The following is a 21072-nucleotide window of genomic DNA, read 5'->3' as shown; positions in this document are numbered from 1 at the left end:
TGTCATCAATAAAGCAGAAATAGATGTTTTTCTGGAACTCTCTTGTTTTTTTGATGATCCAGCAGATATTGGCAATTTGATCTATGGTTCCTCTGCCTTTTCTAAAACCAACTTGAACATCTGAAAGTTCACAGTTCACATATTGCTGAAGCCTGGCTTAGAGAATTTTGAGCATTACTTTACTAGCGTGGGAGATGAGTGCCATTGTGTGGTAGTTTGAGCATTCTTTGACATTGACTTTCTTTGGGATTGGAATGAAAACAAACCTTGTCCAGTCCTGTGGCCACTGCTGACTTCTCCAAATTTGGTGGCACATTGAGTGCAGCACTTTCACAGCATCATCTTTCAGGATTTGAAATAGCTCAACTGGAATTCCATTACCTCCACTAGCTTTGTTTGTAGTGATGCTTTCTAAGGCCCACTTGACTTCACATTCCAGGATGTCTGACTCTAGGTGAGTGATCACACCATTGTGATTATCTGGGTCGTGAAGATCTTTTTTGTATAGTTCTTCTGTGTATTCTTGCCACCTCTTCTTGATATCTTCTGATTCTGTTAGGTCCATACCATTTCTGTCTTTTATCGAACCCATCTTCGCCTGAAATATTCCCTTGTTATCTCTAATTTTCTTGAAGAGATCTCTAGTCTTTCCCATTCTGTTGTTTTCCTGTATTTCTTTGCATTGATTGCTGAGGAAGGCTTTCTTATCTCTCCTGGCTATTCTTTGGAACTCTGCATTCAAATGGGAATATCTTTCCTTTTCTCCTTTGCTTTTCATTTCTCTTCTTTTCACAGCTATTTGCAAGTCCTCCTCAGACAACCATTTTGTCTTTTTGCATTTCTTTTCCATTGGGATGGTCTTGATCCCTGTCTCCTGTACAATGTCACGAACCTCCGTCCATAGTTCATCAGGCTCTCTGTCTATCAGATCTAGTCCCTTAAATCTATTTCTCACTTCCACTGCATAGTCATAAGGGATTTGATTTAGGTCCTACCTGAATGGTCTGGTGGTTTTCCCTACTTTCTTCAGTTTAAGTCTGAATTTGGCAATAAGGAGTTCATGATCTGAGCCACAGTCAGCTCCCGGTCTTGTTTTTGCTGATTATATCAAACTTTTCCATCTTTGGCTGCAAAGAATACAATCAGTCTGATTTCGGTATTGGCCATCTGGTGATGTCCATGCGTAGAGTCTTCTCTTGTGTTGTTGGAAGAGGGTGTTTGCTATGACCAGTGCATTCTCTTGGCAAAAGTCTATCAGCCTTTGCCCTGCTTCATTCCATACTCCAAGGTCAAATTTGCCTGTTACTCCAGGTGTTTCTTGACTTTTTACGTTTGCATTCCAGTCCCCTATAATGAAAAGGACATCTTTTTTGGGTGTTAGTTCTAAAAGGTCTTGTAGGTCTTCATAGAACCATTCAACTTCAGCTTCTTTAGCGTTACTGGTTGGGGCATAGCCTTGGATTACCGTGATATTGAATGGTTTGCCTTGGAATGAACAGAGATCATTCTGTTGTTTTTGAGATTGCATCCAAGTACTGCATTTTGGACTCTTTGGTTGACCATGATGGCTACTCCATTTCTTCTAAAGGATTCCTGCCCACAGTAGTAGATATCATGGTCATCTGAGTTAAATTCACCCATTCCAGTCCATCTTAGTTTGCTGATTCCTAGAATGTCGACATTCACTCTTGCCATCTCCTGTTTGACCACTTCCAATTTGCCTTGATCCATGGACCTAACATTCCAGGTTCCTATGTAATATTGCTCTTTACAGCATCGGACCTTGCTTCTATCACCAGTCCCATCCACATCTGGGTATTGTTTTTGCTTTGTCTCCATCCCTTCATTCTTTCTGGAGTTATTTCTCCACTGATCTCCAGTAGCATATTGGGCACCTACCGACTTGGGGAGTTCCTCTTTCAGTATCCTATCATTCTGCCTTCTCATACTGTTCATGGGGTTCTCAAGGTAAGAATACTTAAGTGGTTTGCCATTCCCTTCCCCAGTAGACCACATTCTGTCAGACCTCTCCACCATGACCCGACCGTCTTGGGTGGCCCCGCACTGCATGGCTTAGTTTCATTGAGTTAGACACGGCTGTGGTCCTGTGATCAGATTGGCAAGTTTTCTGTGATTATGGTTTTAATGTGTCTGCCCTCTGATGCCCTCTCGCATTACCACAGATGTGGGGTATCTCTTCACGGCTGCTCCACCAAAGCACAGCCGCTGCTCCTTACCTTGGACAAGGGGTGTCTTCTCACGGCCGCCCCTCCTGACCTTGAACGTGGATTAGCTCCTCTCAGCCCTCCTGCGTCCTGCAGCAACCGCTCCTTGCACGTGGGGTTGCTCCTCTCGGCAACTGTTGCTGCCCCTGACCTTGGGCGTGGGGTAGCTCCTCTTGGCCGCCAATCCTTCTACCCCTTGTGTTCTGGAAAAGGGTTTAGAATGGCAAAGAATGATCCTTCCCCATAGATTTACATAAGACTCTTGGGTGCTCACCTGTTTACCTGTGATAAAGGCCAAACAGGGATCCTTTGGGACAATTCTCCAAGCTTAGTATCTCAAGTATAACTTTACAACTATAAGCTGCATAAGCCATTCCCATGCTATTCTCAGTCTTAAATAGATTAGATCTCTAGACCCTTAAGCATCTCCCAGCCCTGGGAGACCCTAGAAAGTCAAGACCCTAGAAATTAGTCTTCTAGAAAACGGCCCTTGAATCCAGATTCTTCAAGGTGATGGTACCTGTGTAACCTTGATACGAAGCCTCCTACACTTTGTAATATCATCATCACAGGGAGAGCCCTCTTCATTAGCTTAGATTGTGAAATTTATGTTTCATTATAATGAATGCACATTTTCTCTATGGTAATGACTCTTTTTTTTCCTCCCTTTGTGAAAAGTGCAAGGACCCTCATTATTGAGAGAGAATCGTATTTTCGCAGGGCCACTTACTGTCCCCAGTGAAAGTCCCAAGGATGTGATTATCTCTTAATGCCTCCAAAGCCTGTTATGTATCATGTTGTGTTGTTATTTACCTTGAGTGTGTGTGGGAACCCATTAGTGATCTCTGAGGTTGATACTGTAGGTCATGATGATGACAAAAGCGTCAAATGACCATTTGTTTGCTTGTAGATAGACAGCATGATTAGAAATGCATCCCACTTCCCAGTAGAAAGTGCATTTAAATGTAATCTCTTGCATGGTATTAGTTTAATAACCTGGATGTTAATACTAAATTATGTCAAGCCAGGCTAATGGAAATTGTAGAAATAAACATGGATAATTTAATATCTGTATGACTTTTACCTCCCATGGAAAGTTCTGGTTGGATTTTAAATACCTGAGAAGGGAGTAAACACTCATAAGAAATACCTGCTGATTCAGTGATGGAAAGTGCCATTGATAACTTAAGCGGATAGATGTAAGGAGAAACAATTTAAATACAGTGACTTTTTAGAATATGGACAGTCAGTGAATGGTATCTCTTTCACCTTTTTATGTTCAAATAATGCGGTAATAGTAGACATCATTTATTGAATACATGCTGTATGCCTGATAGTTTTCATATATTCTTTTATTATCACAAGAATCTTTCAAGGTAGTTAATGTTATTTTTGATTTACAACTGAGGAAACTGAGATGGTAGTGATTAAAAGATTTGCTTGAGTTGATGTAGCAGAAAGGTGGTGAAGCTTAGAACCTAATCTGACTTCAGAGGCCATGTGTTTGTTTGCCACTGATTTTGTAAAGGCATATTGCGAGGAGGAATCAGTGCCATCATGGACTTCTAGGTGATGGTGATCATGTACACGTTCATTACTAGATATATACCTGTCTGAGACCAGTGAAGGTGAAAGAAGGTTTGTAACATTGTATAGGAGGTGGAGACCAAAACCATTCCTAAGGGGAAAAAAAAATGTAGGAAGGCAAAATGGTTGTCTGAGGAGACTTTAAAATAGTTGAGGGAAGAAGAGAAGTGAAAAGCAAGGGAGAAAGGGAAAGTGAATGCAGAGTTCCAGAGAATAGCAACTGAATGTAGAGTTCCAGAGAATAACAAGGAGAGATAAGAAGGCCTTTTTAAGTGAACAATGCAAAGAAATAGAGGAAAGCAATAGAATGGGAAAGCCTAGAGATCTCTTCAAGAAAATTGAAGATACCGAGGGAACATTTCATGCAAGGATGGGCCCAATAAAGGACAGAAACAGGAAAGACCTAACAGAAGCAGAAGAGGTTAAGAAGAGGTGGCAAGAATACATAGAAGAACTATACAAAAAGTCTTACTACCCAAATAACCACAATGGTGTAACCCCTCACCTAGAGGCATACATCCTGGAGTGTGAAGTCAAGTGGGCCTTAGGAAGCATCACTATGTACAAAGCTAGCAGAGGTGATATAATTCCAGCTGAGCTCTGTAAAAATCCTGAAAGATGACTGTGTTAAAGTGCTGCACTCAACATGACAGCAAGTTTGGAAAACAGTGGTCACAGGACGGAAAAGATCAGTTTTTATTCCAATCCCAAAGCAGGCGATGCCAAAGAAAGTCCAAATTCCTGTAAATTGTTCTCATTTCACATCCTAGCAAGGTTATGCTCAAAAGTCTTCAAGTTTGGCTTTAGTAGTATATGAATCAAAAACTTCCAGATGTACAAGCTGGATTTAGAAAAGGCGGAGGAACCAGAGATCAAATTACCAACATTCATTGGAATATAGAGAAAGCAAGGGATTTCCAGAAAAACATCTACTTCTGCTTCATTGACAACACTAAAACCTTTGCCTGTGTGGATTAAAACAAACTGTGAAAAGTTCTTAAAGAGATGAGAATGCCAGACCATCTTACCTGTCTCCTGAGAAACCTGTATGTGAATCAAGAAGCAACTGTTAGAACCTTACATGGGACAATGGACTGGTTCAAAATTGGGAACTGAGTAAGACAAAACTGTATACTGTCACTCTTTTTATTTAAGTTCTATGCAAAGTACATCACACAAAATGCTGGGCTGGATGACTCAAGCTGGAATCAAGATTGCCAGGAGAAATATCAACAACCTCAGATATACAGGTAATACTACTCTAAAGGGAGAAAGTGAAGAGGAACTAAAGAGCCTCTTGAGGAAGGTGAAAGAGGAGAGTAAAAAAGTGACCTAAAACTCAATATTCAAAAAACTAAAACCACAGCATCTGGGCCCATCATTCCATGGTAAGTAGAAGGGGAAAAAGTAGAACCAGTGACAGATTTTCTTTTGGGGGGCTCCAGGATCACTGCAGTTGGTGACTGCAGCCATGAATTTAAAAGACACTTGCTCCTTGAAAGGAAAGCTATGACAAATCTACACAGCATATTAAAAAGCAGAGATAATAGTTTGTCGATAAATGTCTCCATAGTCAAAGCTGTGGTTTTTCTGTAGGCATGTAAGGATGTGAGAGTTGGACCATAAAGAAGGCTGAGCACCAAAGAATTGATGCTTTTGAATTGTGGTGCTGGAGAAGACTCTTGAGAGTTCCTTGGACTGCAAGGAAATCAAACCAGTCAATGCTAAAGGAAATCAACTTTGAGCATTCATTTGGAAGGACTGATGCTGAAACTAAAACTCAAATACTTTGGCCACCTGATGTGAAGAACTGACTTGTTGGAAAAGACCCCAATTCGGGGAAGGATTGAAGGCAAAAGGAGAAGAGGGTAGCAGAGGGTGAGATGCTTACATAGCATCACTGACCTATTGGACGTGAGTTTGAGCAAACTCTGGGAGACGGTGAAAGACGGGGAAGGCTGGTGTGCTGCAGTCCATGGGGTCACTAAGAGTTGGCACAGCTTGATGACTGAACAATAACATACTGTCACTTGGGAAGGATTGTTTTGTCCTGAATAAATTACCAGCATGCATTTTAGTTCTAAATAATTGAGCAGGGTGTAGCTCAGGACATTTTGTTCTCTATATTAAAATAATCCTTTCTGACCCAGGCTTTCCAGCTGCTGCCTCTTCATAGTTGCTTTTTGCCACGAAGGTCTACACTCATTCATGGATTTCTGATTCTTTTGTATTGTGATATAGCCGGTGCATTTACATTTATACCAGCTGATTTTGTTCAAAACTCGGATTTGTCCAATCCTTAGCAGAGGTAGATTCATCTATTTATTCATTTGTTCATGTATTAATTTCCTGTCTGTTCTCACATGTGCTTTTTATGGAGTTTCTAATAAAAGCCATCATTAAAATTTAAATGTAACTTAAACTTATTACAGCAGCAGGTAAATGACAAGGATGGTGAAAATGACAGTTAGTCGCTCAGTAATGTTTGACTCTTTGTGACCCCATAGGCTGTAGCCCGCCAGACTCCTCTGTCCCTGGAATTCTCCAGGCAAGAATACTGGAGTATGTAGCCATTCCCTTCTCCAAGGGTCTTCCCGACCTATGAATTGAACCTGGTTCTCCTGCATTGCAGGCAGAGTCTTTATCATCTGAGCCAACAAGGACAAGGATATAGTACTGGAAAATTTAATAAATTTTCAATGATTTTAAAAGTAAATACTTTATGTGTATTATGTGCTGGACACTGCTTGCTTCCCCGCCCCCCCCTCCCCCCCATAGATTATCTCATTCTGCCCTTATAAAAACAGTGTAAGGTGGGAATAAAATTAGCATTATGCTCTTTTTATGCATGGGAAATCTGATTAAAGGTGAATGGAATGAAAGCCTTTCCATGTGTTCTTGTCCAGGGAGAGGCTGTTACACAATCAACTAGCACGAATGCCTGGTTTCTTTGCTTGAATAAAGCAGCACAAAGTTGGTATTCAGTAATTCCTATGATTTTAACCCATTGAAGGAATCTACTTAGGTATGTTCTACCTGGTTTATCTCTGTATGTTGGCACATCTGATGGGAAGTTTTCACCAAATCCCTTCTAAATCTGATAAGAATCTGCTTAGTCAAATTTTATTCCAATTAGAATTAAACAAACATTCTCTAATTTTTAAATAAAAAAGTTTCTTAATATCTACTGAGGTGTTCATAGACCTTTGTGGGTACATCTTAGATATTACTTCTTACTTTCCAACCTTTCCATCCTGCTTTCTAGTCTCTGGCATCATCCTTTGCTTCATGGCATCTAAGAAATCTGATAGAGGTGTTCATGATGTTAGCCCATCCAACAGGTAAATTCTTTAGATAAAAGTGCCCTTAGGGAACAGTTCCTAAAATGGAAGGGGAGAGTTTTGAACTAAGTAATGTGGATAAGGAGGGGATTCTTTGAAGTATGTGTAGATTTTAAGTACTGACTGCATTTTTTGTGTGTATACACATCCCTCATGATGGGTGGAAGACTCTTAACAATGTTACTATAGAGTCACTGGTTACCATATGCCAGGTAGTGGACTGAGAACTGAATTACATTATGTTACTTACTTTTCATCTGTTCTTTGAGGCTGAATAGCATTATCCTCCCTACTTTGTAGGTGAAGTTGAGGCTTTTACCAGTTAACAAATTGCTCATGATCACGTGGCTAGTAAATAATTTAACTAGCTTCCCTTCCCAGGCAGCTGCCCCAGAGCTTGTGCTTTTAAACAAGAGGAACATAATTATAATTTAATGAATGAAGTTAGTCTGCTTTCATTTCAGACTGTATCATTTCAGTGGATAATTGTAATCTTTACTTTCATCCTGGAAGAAAAGAAAATATATATGTATATGCCAAGATTCTAGTAGTAATTGAAAATAAAGAATGAAACCTTGCCTACAGTTTTCCCATTTTTGTTTTTAGGATAACTCTCATTTTAGCTGTTGTTTTTGATGTGTAATCTGAAGTTGCATATAGTGCCAGTAACTGTAAATAGAGGTTTACCTTCTTATCAGTGGGTATCCTTAGTATAAAAAAATTAGGATTTGAGATACACACACATATATATACAGCTGATGACCAACCATATTTAAAAAATCAAATAGTGATATATTTATGATTCATGGTTAAGTTAATTATAGGATTTGTTTGTTTGTTTGTTTCATAGGAAGCACTGCCTTAGATTTGTTAGAATCATCTGTGGCTCTTTATATTTGGAGAATATTTAAGAAAGTAAAGGAAAAAGAAAAATTCCATTTCCAATATATAAACAATATAAAGAAGATGTTTGGTTCTGATGTTCCAGACTTATTGATACTGACCTGAAAGTAAAGGTATTAAGAAATGTAACAAAGTGATGATCTATTATGGCACCCACCAGGCGATAGTGTAAGCTTAAGACGTGATAAGGCTTTTATGGTAGTCAGGGAGAGATTCTGTTTCTATCTCAATCAAATATGCTATGTTTAAATGTAAATTCGACTAGAGTTTTATAGTTAAAGATACTTCTGAGTGGCATATATACACACACACACACACACACACATAAAATGATATTTTCAATTATAAAAAGACAATTACTCAGAGTTACAGTTGGAGAATATACACATACACATAAACATGAAGCTATAAATACACACACACACACACACACACACACACACACACACACATTTGTGTGTTTCCCTTGTGGCTCAGACAGTAGAGAATCTGCCTGCAATGCAGGAGACCTGGGTTTGATCCTGATCCCCTGGGTCAGGAAGATCCCCTGGAGAAGGGAATGGCAACCCACTCCAGTGTTCTTGCCTGGAGAATTCCATGGACAGAGGAGCTTGGCGGGCTACAGTCCATGACGTTGCAAAAAAGTCAGACACAATTGAGTAACTAACACTATTCATCTATTCTTGAAAGAACACTGGAGTGGGTTGCCATTCCTTTCTCCAGGGGATCTTCCTGACACCGGGATCAGGATCAAACCCTGGTCTCCTGCGTTGCAGGCAGATTCTTTACTGTCTGAGCTACCAGGGAAACACACAAATGTGTGTGTGTGTGTGTGTGTGTGTGTGTGTACACATATATATATTTGTAGCTTCATGTTTATGTATATGTGTATATCCTCCAACTTTAATTCTGAGTAATATAATTGTCTTTTTATAATTGAAAATATCATTTGGTGTGTGTGTGTGTGTGTGTGTGTGTGTGTGTGTGTATAGGCCACTCAGAAGTATCTTTAACTATAAAATTCTAGTCTAATTTACCTTTAAACATAGCATATTTGATTGAGATAGAAATAGAATCTTTCCATCTATTCTTAGTAATAAGTATATATTTTCCTTAGGGAGGAAACTGTTGCTTCAAGAAAAGGTACTTTCAGGTAGAAAAGTATTTCACAGTTAAAGTTTATCTTGGTGGCTTTAAGAGAAGATATAATGCCATATTTGGAGAAGGAAGTGGCAACCCACTCCAGTATTCTTGCGTAGAGAAGCCCGGTGGGCTACTGTCCATAGGCTCGCACAGAATCAGACACTACTGAAGTGACTTAGCGTGCACACATAATGCCAGATTTATTGGAAGAGTTTTGTTACATTCATTTTACATAATCATAAAATGAGCAAAAACAGTGGCATGCCTCCTAGTTGTTTTTCATTATTTAAAATCACGTTGTAACATATTTTCTTAGGAAATGGTCACTCTCACTGAATCTGAGTACCTTAGAATATGGCAGGCTTCTAAAGTTGTTACACTAACAAGAAGCCGTCAAGTGGTGAAACGACTGCTCAGTAGTTACACAGCAAGGCAGGCACCTAGTTTGATTTGGTTTGTTCATTAATTTTGTTTTGTTTATTAGTTTTTTTTTTAATATCCCATATATAAAGCATGAGTGAAGTCATACAGATTTGTCTTCTTCCCTCTAACTTATTTTACTTAGCTTAATACCCTCAAGGTCCATCCACATTGTTGCAAATGGCAAGATTTCACCTTTTTTATGGCTGAGCAGTGTTTCATTGTATATGAATCCTTTTTACCCATTCATCTGTTCATGGGCACTTAGGTTGTTGCTGTACCTTGACTATTTAAAATAATGCTGCAACAAACGGTGCATATAGCGGTGCATATGTCTTTTTTAAATTTGTTACCACTTGGGAAGAGGGACATGGCGAGGGTAAAATGCGTAAAGGGTGACAGATAGAAAATAAATTTGTGGTGATGAGCATGGTTTTTTTGGTGAGGCATACAAAAGTAGAAGTATAATGTATACATGAAACATATAGTGTTAACAATCAAGGTCACCTCGATAAAATTTAAAAATTTAAAAAATACATGTTTTAAAAAAAGTTTACACAGCTAGTGATATACACAGCATAGAACCCAAGCTCCTGTCTCTAATTTTGGCCATTCTATCAAGCCTGGAATCCATACCAACTGTATTTAATGATTATTTCCTTCTAATTTGTTTAGAATGGAATTTGTTAAGCATTAACTACATATAAGAATATTTATCCTTGAAAAATGTACTTATTTGTACATTATTATTATTTTTTTTTAATTCTAGGAATCATTGACATATAGTAACTCCACAGCATGTGGCCCCAAGATCTACACTAAAAGGTAAGCTTCCCCAAAGGGAAAACTTTTTCTTACCTGTATTTCAGCTTGGATTAGCATCCTCAGTTACTATGGAAACATTCGGTCCTTAGAGTGATACAGTGAGATCATTTTTGATGTTTTTCTGAAAGTTGAAGTTAACAGAAGTAGTGAAGTCATACAAGTTTGAACCTTGAAAAGAGGACGTTGCACCCTCTCTGGGTTCTTTCTGGAGAAGATACTTGAGGCAGGTATTTGGTGGTTCAAATTAATATGATAATTCAGAAAGTTCAGAATTTGGCATCATGGAAAGAGTATTGGGAATAGAATGAAGGTTGTTGCATTTTTGCCCATAACTTATGGAGAGAATATTTTCAGTCAGATCTTCAAAATACTAAGTTAATGAGCCTGCAAATGTTGAGGCATTAAAATTGAAGTCTTTTAGGGGTAAAGCATGAGTGTTGTAAGTTACTGTCATGCATGCCCCCTCTGTTTACACTTGCCCACTCTGTCTTGAACTTCATATTTTTTTCCTTTATAAAAGATACAGATATACACAAGTAAAACTTGCTGTTTTTTGTTTCCTAACACTGTAACAAAGTACCATGAACTGGGTGAACAATGGACATTTATTTTCTCACTGAGTAGAAAAGAATGAAATCAAAGTGTAGGCTGGGCTGGGCTTTCTCTAAGAGTTTCAAAGGAGAAATTCTCACTTGCGCCTTGCGTCTTCGAGACGTTGCTGACAACTTTTGGTGTTCCCTGGCTTGTAATTGCATCACTCCAGCCTGCCTTCACATGACTTCTCCCCCGTGTGTTTGAGTCTATATTTCCCCTTCATGTGAGGACGCCAGTCCTTACGTCAGGCCCACCCTAGTCCAATATGACCTCATCTTAACTTGATTACATCTGCAAAGACCCTTTCCCCAAATAAGGTCACATTCATGGGTCTCAGGATTAGGATTTCACTATACCTTTTTGTGGGATATTGTGCACCCATAGTAGGACCTGGCCCTTAAAAGTGGCAAGAGTGATATTGAAGTTAACTACAGTTAACCAGACATTCATGGGGAAAAATGCTAATCTGGAGGATGGTGGTAGAGGAAAATCTCATTGCATTGCTGTATAGAAAATAAAAAGCTGAGTCACTTTAACAGATGTAATAATTATCAAGGGATCCAGATGGCCAAATTGTCTCCCCAGCAATAGAAAACAAAATATTCTGTGATTCAGTATAGGGCTTGATACCTTTGGGTAATATTAATGCATACTCTTGAGTCTCAGGGAATTTTCTTAACACCGTCTATTGAAAAAAATATATAGAAGAAAGTTATTCAATTTGATTTCCCCTTATGAGCCCCAATCCTTCATAAGCCAAGATTAACTAAGGTATTCTTTACCAATTAATTCTTGCTCTGTAAAAAGTCACCCCAGAATTCAGTGGCTTGTAATAGTGACCATTTACTATTTCTTATGAGTCTATCAGCCCACAGTTTGCTGGGTGTGTCTGTGTGTCTGAGGTCAGTTTGTAGGCTGGGTGGGGGAGGCTCTGCTCCCTGTCACCTTCAGGGAGCCAGGCTTTTTCTCATGGAGCTGGCCTTGTTCCAGGATATGAGTGCCCTCACACTTGCTGTGAACTACTATTTTTACCTCCTCAGACTTCTTTAGCTAGAATCCATCCCACACAAGGCAGTAGGAGTGATCTTAAATCACGTTCTAAATGTAATCTAACTACCAGAACCACCTATAAATCTGCCACTCTTCCCTATTTTCCTTGGATCAATTCCAGATGTTTAACACAGCTTCAGAAGTTTCAACATTATCTGGCTCTTGCTTAGCTGTCTACCTTTCTTTCTCCCACCCCACACTTTCCAAAATAGGTTCTTCCAACCTGAATTTCTTTAAATTGTTTAAATATCTCATCTTCTATCTTGCTCTTGTGCATTGTAGCCCTTCTTCCAGGAACAGCCCTTTTCTCCATCTTCTCCCTTCTCCTACCTTTGTGTGATCAACTCATTTATCACTAAATGAAAGCTCAGTTCTTCCAGGAAGCCTTCTGTGTTTTCCTTTGCCTCAGTTAAGCTTCTCTTGACTGCTGACATCAATATGAATGACATGATAATCACAGTGTCCTACAATTGTAGGACATGCATGAAGAATGACTCAGTAATTATTCATGGAAAGAATGAAGGATTCAATGACATCTTTTCTATTCTAACTCTTCTGTCTTTAAAGGTTTAAGTGGTTGGGCGTGTTCAGAATTAATGTTGAAGGCAGAGGGTCACCTTCCCTCGAATTTCCCTCGTTCTCCTTTGTCCCTGTCTTATAGAGGGCTCCCTCTGGTGCCTTGGCCTTTTGCTATCTGTTATTTGCAGCCTGTGGAACAGAACAGCTGCAAAATAGTGTGCTTTGGTTCATGCATTTTCTCTCTCTTTTTCATTTAATTTCAAAAAGGAAAACAAATTTTAATTCGTCGCTAACACTTGAAAATTAGATTTCACTGCAGTGATGATTTCCAGATTCTCTTAGAAGAAACTGGATTGCTTTCTGCCCTGGGCCTGCATTCCCAGGTGGCGTGAGGGCCTGTTTGAGCACCAGATGCCTTCCTCTACCTTCATCTCATCATGCCTCATCATTTGCCATCTATATGGCCCTGGCAGGCACTCGAGTTCCCTGGTGGCTCAGGAGTAAATAATCCGCCTGCCGAAGATGGGGGTTTGATCCCTGGATCGGGAAGATCCCCTAGGGAAGGAAATGGCTACCCACTCCAGTAAAAAACCCATGGACAGAGAACCTGGTAGACTATAGTCTATCCAGCTGCAAAGAATCAGACGGGACTTAGTGACTGAAACAAAACAAAATAAAAGCTCGACTTCTAAGAGTTTGTCTCTTAAAAACCAAAGATGATAGGTTTGGTCACTGAACCATTTTGTTGTTCCTGTTGTATATCTACCCCACTAAGTAAAAGTAATTTACGTTTTGTGTTCAGAGCTCTGTGCTTAATTTCCTGCTCAAATACTCAGACAGATAAACTAATCTCTCCAAAACTCTTTTCTCCCCCACCTGTAAAATGGAGAAATGGAGACTATAATATTGTGTATGAACTTGCATCAAGTTCCTTTGTTAAAACCACAACATTCCATCTAACCTGTGCACATATAGAAAATTGAAGAAAATAGTTTTTCTGGATTGATGCACATAATTTTCATCTTTTATTGGATGATATTAATTTAAACAGATTAGGAAAATTAAGTATCTACACATGCTACAACATGGATGAACTTTGAAACTGTTATCCTAAGTGAAAGAAGCAACACAACAGGCTCCATATTATATGAATCCATTTATATGAAGTTTCCAGAATAGGAAAAACGATAGAGACAGAAAGCATGGTAGTGGTTTCCAAGAACTAAGGAAAGAGAATAATGTGAAGTGGCTGCTAGTGGGCCCCTGGTGTCCTTTCTTGGGTGATGAATATTTTCTGGAGTCAGATAGTGGTGGTGGTGACATGACCCTGTGAATATGCTGAGATATACTGAATTGTACAGTAAATGGTGAATTTTATGGTGTGTGCTAGCTCAGTCGCTTCAGTCATGTCCCACTCTGCAACTCTGTGAACTGTAGCCTGCCAGACTCTTCTGTCTGGGGGATTCTCCAGGCAAGAATGCTGGAAAGAGTTGCCATCCCCTTCTCCAGGAAATCTTCCCAACCCAGGGGTCGAACCAACATCTCATGTCTTCTGCACTGGCCCAGACTTTCTGGTTGTTGCTGTTGTTCAGTCACTCAGCCATTTCCAACTCTTTTTATGCTACGTGAATATCAGTGAAGTCATAAAACACTAAATTCATGTTTTAGGAAGACAAGATTTCTCTTTCAAATGTGGTGAGTAGGACATGTAACAGAATAAGCAGACTTCTTGGGCGGTCACTCAAGTCAATAAGCACAGTTTTCCTCAAAGTCCTGCTGTGCTTTCCAAAGTCAAAGACCAAGGCAGATTTCTAATTGTAAAAATTCATGGTTTAATCCACTGGTTATGAGAGATGGGGTCAGAGATGGATTCGTGTTTAAAATTCATCAACTACGTCTTCTATAGCCACACATTCCTCTAACAATAACACGAAGGTATTAATGGCCATTTTGGTGGGTTATTGTAAGACATAGGAAGAACAAATGTCAAATTTTTACCATGGTGCCAGTTACAAACAGTTCCTCTCTCTGTATATATGTGTGTATATATATATAAATTGAAGTAAAATAGACTTGTAATATTACATAATTGATGTATTTTAATGAGTGTTACTTGGTTGTAAGTATTAGGCTGTAGCATGATTTTTGGCTACTCAGCTTTTCCACCGTTACCCTCCCACATCCCCAGCGCCCCCTCCACAGGCATCTTTGCCAGAAAGAAAAGCACGACTAGAATTTCTGCTATCACTTAATGAATTTAATCAGTCCCGTAGGGACTTCTGATAAAGCGGGGGAATGTTTAACAGAGAAAACACTATTTTTATGCTTCCTGTGTTCCTCCTAGTAGTTGACAGAGCCTTCCCTCGCAGAAGTAACATTACCTGAGCTGAGAGGAGCATTAGCATACCATGAGGGTGATGTTAGAACTAAGAGAACACATCCCTGTGGCCTTGTATTAAAATGTGTCTGTGCGTGTGCCTCTGAATGCAAGTCAACATGTTGCCAGTAAGAAAATAAACTGCTGCCTGAAAATGTATGTTTCAATTGTCTATCATTTTTATTATTTATGATTTTTTTCTGTTTAAACATTGTAGAGTTCTTTTTTTTTTTTACCTTTGGTTTTATCTTTGGAAATTAAAATTAAAATCATAGTTCGGGGATATAGAAGATAATTGAGTTATTCAGTGAAGTATACTATACATTGTAACATTAAGCAGAATTGTTTAATCTACATTATGAAAAAATGACTGTGTGAATTGCTCCATTTGATACAGTGGTTGCTTTCTGCTTTTCTTTGTGGATAATGGAAAGGATTATGCTATGGTGAGTAGCCAGAATAGCTGAGATTGTATCATTTGCCTCTTAGCAAGTATTTATTGGTAGCTCACTATAAGCCAACATCTTCAGTAGGACCTAGCGTTATGGTGGCAAATAAAATATATATGTATACACCCTCAAATTCTGAGTTTGATATCTACTAGAGGTGGCATGTGGTATTTCAGCAGTAAAGAATCCGCCTGCAATGCAGGAGATACAAGAGATGCGGGCATCAGACTTCTTTTCACATAATAAATTGACCCTTTGGTATTAGGGAATGATACTCTTTCTGTTCTCAGTAATGCTTCTTGACATATTTATTTCATATCATATTAAGATTAAAATCCCTCCCTTATTTAAATTAATATTTGCCAGGGGTCCCATTTCTAGTTTGTTTCCAGTCCTTACTAGTCATTTTAGGTGCGTCTTCTTTTAGTAGCATATAGCTATATTTTTTCCAATATATTGTTTTTCTCATGCATCAAAGGAGTTTAAAAGTTCACACTTACTTTAAATCTTAAACAATCTTTCCATTCTTTCTACTGTCTTATTTTGTGTCAGCACACTTTGTGTGAGATGTTTTGTTTCTGCATATTTCTTCTTTTCTGAATTCTAATGGAACAACTAATTTTTCTTTTATTCCACTATTCTTTGATTATTTCAGATTTCTTATTATGTCTCTATTTGTATATTGCTCCTTTCATTTTACACTTAGCAATGCAAAATTTAATAATGTTCTTACATAAAACCTAAAATACTTTATTTCTAATTATACCACACAAAGTTCCACATTTTTCTCATATACGTAGTAAAATACTATGGAAACTTGATTTTTTTTCAGTTAGTGATTCTTATTGTTATATTCAATGTAGTTAAGGTTTCACTTATATAGAATTCCCTATTCATTTGCCCATTTATCATTTGTCATTTGTTTCTAGTTTCCTAATCTTTAGTGTTCAAATTCCTTTTACTTAATACACCCACAAAACATTTTTTCATGGCTTCTGTTTGTGTTCAGTTCTGTTTGTTTGTCACAAAATGTCATTTTTTTTAACCATTATTTTGGAGTGATATAGACGTTTTGGGACCATTTATTTCTCCTGTCTATAATGCCTGGTTATTCTTTTCAGTGTCTGTTTCTTTACATCACCATTTTGCTTTTTGAGAAAATCTGTCATTTCCTCCTCCAGTTTTCAAATTCTTTCTTTATCAGTGTCTACTCTGTTATTTAACATTTATATCAGTCAAAATAGCAAATTTATGCTGCACTAGCAAATAACTCCTAAGTCTTATGGGCAAAAACAACAAACATTTGTTTCTCCCTCTTGTTACATACCCACTGCAAGCTAACGTGGGAGCTTTGCTCATCATATTTCATTCATGTTGATGGAATCACTGTCAGGAAATGATTCCATAAGTGCTGAGGCCAAATTCAGAGAACCTGTGGGATCATGAACTAAGTCTGAAAACTTTCTCATGAAGGACATGTGTCACTCACTTTTGTTTACATTTTGTTGCCAAAGTCACAAGGCCATGGATGACTCTGAAGAAGGCAGATAATGCAGTATTAACAATTGCCTGGAAATAAAGAATATTTGTTAAAAGCACTTAATTGCAGTTTAAAATGTTTGTTGGCTTTTAAATTTTCTATTATTTTTTTTTCCTGGAACTTCTATTTGATTTCTTTGATTTCTCTTTCTGTGTATCTTTTATAATGTTCTGCTATTTTCTTGTGGGTTCAATTCCTTTCTAACATTTTCCAAACTCTTACTTTCTATTCATGTTCATGATCTTTTTTCATTTTGAGTGCTTACACTGCATATCCTTTTTACTGGGCTAGTAGATTCATTCTTGTCATAGTTTTTCCCCCCTCATATAGTCTGTCTTTTTATATTGTGGGCTCATATTAGATTTATTTTTTTCACGTGAGAATGCTGTGAACATTGTGTTGTGAAAACATGACACAGAGGTGGTTTTGCTTTTGCTTCTACCAAGGTCCTGGGATGTAAAGTGTCACAGACCAGTGTTAATTTCCTACAGCTCATGAGTAGTATACAGTTAGGTCATGTACTTAAGTTTAGCAAAAGCTTCAGGTTTAATTTTCTTCCATGGGGTGCATTGAACCTGGGCAAGAGAGTAGAATTCCATACTGAGTTTTGAGGTGGCTTGAGATCATGTTCCCCAAAGAGGGTCCCATTTGGTACCTGCCTCTCAGGCAGATCCTTTCAAGATGAGATGTGGATTCCTTTCACCTACCGCCCACACATTTTTCAGTCTAGTGTTGTTGTTCGTATTGAGTGATTCTACACAAGAGCCTTTTATAAAGCAGATTTTCTCTTCCCTGTAGTTTTATATTTTCTTGAGCATGTGCCCCTTTGGTTTTCAAATCCAGGGGTTTAAGGGGCTCATCTCCGTTGTGCAGGATCTAGCCATTGAGGTGTTTGTGGAGTTCAAATCCCCTACTCTGCAGGGAAAATAACCACACTTTTGTAATTGCTCCCATCTTTGGATTGATCTGACTGGGGTGTGAATTTTTCTTGACGAGCCTTTATCTCTGCCTTCCCTGCTGTGCCCTTGCTGTCGTTTTACCGTTTGCTCTGGAGACTCTTCATCCAGCTTTCAGGTCTCTTTCCGAAGGGATTATCCTATATGTAGCTGGCGATCCCTTGTGTCGATGGAAGGAGGTTAGTTCAGGATCCTCTTATGTCGTTTCAGACTCTCTAAACTGTTAAGTACTTTGCCTGTAACTAGTTAATGGCCAGAGCTGGAGACCCCCTCCCACTCTTTCCCAATAGCTGGAAATGCATTAAACAATAGAAAATGGAAACCCTGAGTCTTGTATTGAATTTTCTTTGATACAGGATTAGCAGTCAAGAAGCCCTGAGTGAAACAAGTGAAAACCACACAGGCAACGACTGCGGGGAGTTTTAGAAGGCAGTGAGGAAGTGGCTCTCCTGGTGCTAAGTGCTCGTATGATACATTAACCAGGGATAAACGCCCTGGCTGTCATTTGAGTCAGATCAGAACTGAACATTCAAGGCAATTGGTTGAATACATAAGAAATCTTTGGGTTGTCTGCCCAGTATACAGCCCTGATTTCACTTAGAAGTATCCGGCTGGCACAGCCCTGGCGGAAGAGAAGTCCAGGTGTCTCCTTCTACCACGGAGTGACCGGAGCAGGAGATTTTTCTCTTTGAGGAATTTCTCATGAGGACACAGAGTCTAGATGAGACTCGAACAAAGGAACCAGTGAATCATGCTAATCTTGAGCTATTTTAACTCACTACATACTAACACAGAAGAATCGGAAAGGGCAAGGAAGGCAACATGGCTCAGAGGGTGAGAGAGCTGTGACCACATGGTCCCTGAAACAGAGAAAAGGCAGCTGCTTTGCCCCGACCTGTTCGTTGTGATTTTACTCCATCTGCACTTCACAGCTCCAGGTTCTCCGAGATTCCTTCTGTTCTTACAGCAAACTAACTTTTTGCTCAGGCTCCTGTGAGGGGTCCTCTCTTTCTTTACCATCTGAGACACCAGGGAAACCCTATGGGGCCTCTCTTTCTTAAAATTGAGATTTCTCTATCTTTCTGGCTTACTTCACTCTGTATAATGGGCTCCAGTTTCATCCATCTCATTAGAACTGATTCAAATGAATTCTTTTTAACGGCTGAGTAATATTCCATGGTGTATATGTACCACATGGTGTATATGTACCACTGAAAAAAATAAATAAATAAATTAAAAAAAAAAATTTGAGATTTCTCACCCTGGACATTGACCCAATATGTCCGATGACAACATATTGATACTATTAAAAAAAAAAAAAAAACTCCTTGAAATCAACATTGTAGTTTAAGTTCATTGACCGAATGACTGGGTGATATTAGGCAAAATGTCTCTAATTCCGTAAAATTCCATTATGATGCCTGGAATAACGGGTCAGAAGTTAGGACAAATGCCAAAGTGGCTTGAGAAAAGAGCAAAGTGTGCATGATTCAAGGATGCTACTGAGCAGATCCTAGCTTGAAGGCACTGAGGCGGTGCTGGCTCCTTTAAATAGCTCACGCAGCTTCTGAGGCTGCCCGCTACTGACACAGCAGGGTTTATCCACTGGGAGGCTGTGACTCACTTATTCTCCCAATTCCCCTATGTAATCTGACACAATGTATCCCCAAGACACTTCCTGCTGCTAATGCTTCTATTTCTATCTTGGAGCCTTTTAATTTGTATTTTCCCCAAATGGCTTATGTCTGCTTGTCAAGTGGGATTCTCACCTCACTTGGAACTCTGGCTCTTTGATAAGGAAGAACAGGCTGGCAAGAAGAGCTGGCGTGCCGCAGAAACCGTGCAAGCAATCAACAGCTTCTTTACGGCCAAGTGTGATTTTTCTGCAGCGCCAGCTGAAAGCAGCTCAGCACAACTGTCTCCTGCTCCTATTGGATTCTCATACACAAAGTTTCTGTTAGCGCCTTACCACTGTGTCGACCTTACCACTGTGTCAAAAGGTAGGAGTTTGGGTGCAACTAGCTGCTCTAACATAACTCCAGTGGATGCATTTCTTGAATCCTGTGTGTCTGACCCCTTAATGGGCACTTAAAACTCAAAACCATTTAGGTCCTATTCACCTGCACCTAGATGAACAGTGATTATGAATCATGGTCTTGGAATCAAGAAGGATCTGAGTTTGAATCCCAATTTTGTCACAGATTTACTATGAGATATTGGAAAACTTATTTAACCACTCCAAACTTCAGATGATATGTTTAAAAAATGAAGAAAATGTTAGAACCCACTTTTGGGTTAGATTTTCATATTTTGAAGAAGCAAATATTGTCCATAAGGAGCAGAAAAGTGCCAGGTGCATCATACATGCTCAAAATCGATTAGCTGTTATCATCATCATCAAGTAAAGACTGCTTATTATTTAAAGCATGTATCCTGTTTTCTCCCGTTTCTCTTAAGCACAACTAAATGTTATTCAGTTCGTTAGGGGAAGTAAGATCATCCTCCTTCATCACTTGAGGGAGAAAGAAAACACTTTGGGGAAGGTAAATTCTCACCATTGACATGAGGAACCCTGATCGACATTGTGGACAAAGCACAGCTCTGAACTTCAAGACTTCTATTTGTGTGTGACTTTGGGCAAGTGGTTCACAGTTCTGAGCCTAAGTTTTCTCCAACTGTGAAGGGAAAGCTCTGGCCTGGCTGTTACCTGGGACTCTTTTAACTTACTGTGTTCTAGGAGTTTCCTCTTCCCAGTGTGAACATTAAATGATCGCACCTTCACTGTAGGAGTGATACCATATAATTCTCCAGCTATGCAATGAGCAGAGGCTGAGCCTGAACAGTCAGTATGCTTCACATAAACTCAGTGTTTTTATTCAGTTGCTCAGTTATGTCTTACTCTTTGCAACCCCATGGACGGCAGCACACCACGTTTCCCCTTCTTTCACTATCTCCTAGAGTTTGTGCAAACTCATGATCATTGAGTCAGTGATGCCATCTGTCCCCCCCTCCCCGCTTCTCCTCCTCCTCTCAACCTTTCCCAGTATCAGAGTCTTTTCCAATGAGTTGGCTCTTTGCATCAGGTGGCCAAAGTATTGAGATTTCAGCATCAGTCAATGTACCCAATTTAGGGACTTGTAAAT

General features: G+C 39.2%; 1 protein-coding gene across 1 annotated transcript in view; it reads left to right on the top strand.

Annotated features, from left to right (window-relative positions):
- CNTN4 (contactin 4) overlaps positions 1-21072 on the top strand; it is a 966700-nt gene that overhangs the window by 219103 nt on the left and 726525 nt on the right. Inside the window, exon 3 of the mRNA XM_065935280.1 lies at positions 10389-10444. The gene's annotated coding sequence lies outside the window, so the exon portion shown is untranslated. The remainder of the gene's footprint in view (positions 1-10388; positions 10445-21072) is intronic.

The sequence above is a fragment of the Muntiacus reevesi genome, chromosome 4, assembly GCF_963930625.1.
Source record: "Muntiacus reevesi chromosome 4, mMunRee1.1, whole genome shotgun sequence".
Taxonomy (NCBI): domain Eukaryota; kingdom Metazoa; phylum Chordata; class Mammalia; order Artiodactyla; family Cervidae; genus Muntiacus; species Muntiacus reevesi.
This window is presented reverse-complemented; position numbering and strand designations above follow the sequence as displayed.